The sequence below is a fragment of the Brassica oleracea genome, chromosome C8, assembly GCF_000695525.1.
Source record: "Brassica oleracea var. oleracea cultivar TO1000 chromosome C8, BOL, whole genome shotgun sequence".
NCBI classification, from domain to species: domain Eukaryota; kingdom Viridiplantae; phylum Streptophyta; class Magnoliopsida; order Brassicales; family Brassicaceae; genus Brassica; species Brassica oleracea.
Window position 1 is genome coordinate 8,036,319 of NC_027755.1, and position 4,088 is coordinate 8,040,406.

General features: G+C 38.5%; 1 pseudogene; it reads left to right on the forward strand.

The window, feature by feature from the left end:
- The first annotated feature begins 2,608 nt into the window (after positions 1-2,608).
- LOC106309890 overlaps positions 2,609-4,088 on the forward strand; it is a 6,995-nt pseudogene continuing 5,515 nt past the window's right edge.

Sequence of the window (4,088 nt, forward strand, 5' to 3'; positions counted from 1 at the left end):
CCCCCGGCATTTTTTAGAAATTATATTTTCCAAGTTTCGTATTTTGAACATATTTTAAAGAACACAAATATATGTGATTAAATTCAAAATGTTCGTTTTCTCTCCAAGAATGGAGTTTTTTTTTCTTTTTCATACACAATTTTTTTCCATGAACAAACAATTTTTGAAAAAATTTAATCAAATAAGAAAAACTAACAATTGTTGGAACTATTTTTTGTTGGAACTCCGGTTGTATGAACCATTTTATACAATTGTGATTGGACCATTTTGTTGACTCTAATAGTTCTGTTGAGGACGGACTCACTGGTAGGAAGAGTCAACGGATAATTAGTAGGCCTGTGACTTTTATCCGAGATCCGGATTCGATCCGAGATTCGATCCGAAAATCCGGATATCCAGAGGGGTCGAATCCGGATCCGGATAATAAAGTGTTGGATCCGTCAAAGTCGGATCCGGATACGGATATTTTAATTTTTTAGTCTAGATATCCGGATCCGTAAGTTTTATTAATAACTATTTAAAAATAGTAATATATATATATATAAACTAATTTTATTTAATATATTTCATTTTTATAATAGTATATATAAATTTTATGCAAATTTTGTAATATTATACATAGAAATAATTAAAAACATTATACATATTTTTATTTTTAAATTATTGTTAATATTTTATATATATTAATATTATTTTTTATTTATTTTAAGGATCCAAATCCGGATCCGGATATCCGCCGGATATTACAATTTTTAGAAGGATATCCGACACCCGGATATCTGAGAACCTCGGATCCGGATATCCGAGAACCCCGGATCCGGATAAGGATAGTAAAATTATGGATTCGCCGGATGAGGATCCGGATCTGAATATCTTAAAATTTCCCGGATACCCGATCCATCTCACGCCTAATAATTAGGTTATCCAAAAGGAGACAAAAACAAGAGAGACTTACATTGAAGGACACTTTATGAGTTATTTTTACACTAAAAGACACAATATTGTTTTGCCACACTTTACGGTGATAGATGTTTTATTGAGGACGAAAATAACCTTGCTTTTTGCTTAAGAGAAAAATGTTTTTTTTTAAGAAGACAACGTAATGAAATTTAGTTAGTGTTTGGTTGCATTTAATAATAAAGTTGTGAACCATAAAGGTAGGTATATGGGTTTATATGAATGGTTTGTAGGCGTGAGATCAATTTAAAGATAGAACATCTAACGGTTACAAAGAAATATGCCTTTTAGAGTGTAATTAATGAGTTTCGAAGGTTGATAAAGTAGGTGAGTCACGGTCAGAAGAGATATGGCCAAACGAAGTTTGGTTAGCAGATATATGGTCAGACCCTAGTTGTACGGGGAGTATTGTGGTCAGGTGATGAATGGATGGGAGGTGTGTGGTCACTCGATGCGTGGACGGGTGTTGTGTGGTTGGGCGATGAGATGTGGTCAGAAGAGTTTTAACGTGGTGGTGGAGAGATGTAAGGAGGTTTTCCGGAATGGGGAATCAAGAATGAGAGCATGCCTTTTAGAGTGTAACTAATGGGGTACGAAGGTTGAGAAAGTAAGTGAGTTGTGGTCAGAAGAGATATGATAAAACGAGAGTATTGTGGTCAGGTGATGAGTGGATGGGAGGTGTGTGGTCACTCGAAGTGTGGACGGGTGTTGTGTGGTCAGACGATGAGATGTGGTCATACGAGTTGTGAAGTGGTGGTGGAGAGACGCAAAGGGCGTTCCGGAGTGGGAAATCAAGAATGGGTGTCACATGCGTTTTGTTCTGATCATTGCTGAGAGGGACATATTATTGGATCCCATATAGGCTGACTGCAGCAGAATATTAGGCCGTGAATAATTATTCACACATGAAAATCTATTAGTTGTGAAAAGCCTCTTGGGGGAGATGGTGGTCTTTTCTGCTCTCTTCAAATTGTATAAACAAGAGGCTGAGAGTTGGCGTTAACGCAGAGAACAAAAACGAGAATAAGTAGTTGTTTTTCAATCAAAAAACGTATTTTCCATGTCGACTATTGACTGTGAAACCCAGCGGCGGAATATGATGCAATAGTTCGGAAGATCGAAATAGAAGAAGAGAGAAAGGGATTAGATTTCGTAAGGATTGTGAGAGGTTGCTGGAATTTGTGATTTAGATCCACAGTTCTAGAGTTTTCAATTTCTGGATCGAGAAAAAGAGAAGAGCATAGATAATGATTAAGGTTCGTAAAAAATAGGAGATGTTCGAATTTGGGAATTACAATCTATTGTTTAAAGCAAAAAAAAAAGAAAAAAAAACAATAAAGAGGAGAGTTTGTCCGAGTTTGTCTAGTTGGTTTATTTGCTAAGATTTCATCTCTAGTTACAATTACAAAGCGTAATGAAACCTGATTTCACACTAGTTAAGGGGTTTATTGGTCAATTCAACATGTGAAAGTGCTTTCTAGATTCAATGTGTTTCTGTGGCTAATTGAAAACATGAAATGTGTTTCCGGTGTAAATTTTTCCAAAAACAATAACGGACGAACACGTCACATGATCACAAGAGAGGACGACCTCGTGTTTTTTTATTTATTTAAATAACTTGAATGATTGATGACTACAAGGAACATGCAAGTCTAGCTGTCGCTTTTCAAGCTATAATTGTCTCTCTCTCTCAAAAGTCAAAACATCTTCCAACACTGAAGAAAGACAGAACTGCGCTTGTAGAAAGCTGTGAGTTTTAGGCTCTGTTGTTGTTGATTTTTTTGTTGTGATAATGGAGAAGATAGCGAGATGCGTCCTGTAACGGCCCGATTCCCCAGCGTCCGACCGGGATTATCGAAAGGGCGTTATGGACATGTGTCAATTCATTTAGACAACCCTACGTGTCCCGTTACTAGTCCCAAGAGTCGGCGGACGCATAACCTTCTTTGAAATACCGTCCCACCCACATCCATATACTTCTACTTACAGTCCTGCGCATAAGGAAATGGAAGGGGAGGGATGAGCAACAAGTTACTCAGTGAAGTGACTCTAGACCAGTCTGCCCGCATGACACTCTATACTACTCTATGCGGGAACAGGGCTGACTAGCCACTACAATCAGTTGATGCATCTTAACATTCCATATCATCATCATTTATTTCCACACATTCAATTATATATATTTCTAACAACCTAGTGATCAATCAGTACAATGATCTCACTCATTGTCACACATGTCAAACCATAGACTTAACTGACTCATCATACCAGACCGACTCGATCCTATGACACCTTTAACTCCCCGTTACCCGACCATGATGCACGTTTTTATATCCCGCCTCTCGTGGTTGGCACTTCGTTCTTATCATCAGTAGGTAGCTCCCACTAGGCTTCTACCCCATATTCATGTGGATTCGCCACATCTCCTATGGATACCTAGCGTGAACTACTGCCACACATACTTTCCTTAGACTCTATATGCTCTCCCCACCCATGCTTAACCGTAACTTTATTCTTTCATACTTTCACTTATCCTTTCACATCCTTATCATTTTCACTTATCCCTTCCCATTCTCATTCGCTTTTCTTTTCATTTAGACTTGTACTTGGACTCATTCACTAGACGCCACCCGTTATCGGTGCCACACACAATACACATTACACTCAAGTTCTACTTCAATAACACTAACAATCATTACTCATCTATCAGCTTAGCATTCATTTCTCTCTAGCATCCTAGCTTTAATCACAAACCACTCATGGGACTACACATCCAAACATACAAGCATAAATTACCAATCAATCATCGCTACCACAACTCCATTTCAGTTTACTAAGTCCCATTTAACAATATGAGGGTTCTTATGCATCGTGTTCCATTCATCTAACATCCTAGCAATAATCATGATCTATCATCCTAGCTTTCAAACAGGGTCTAATCAACCCTAACTCCAACATAAAGGAGTATACAGTACATGAGAACAAGATGGGTTCAAGACACTCCACCTTAGCCTAGATCTGGATCCGGAACAGGAAACAAGAGACAAGGGAGAGGAGATTGGGATCCGGTCACCACCACCACCACACGGCACCGGCGAGGAGAGAGAGAGCGTGCGACGGGGAGGAGAGAG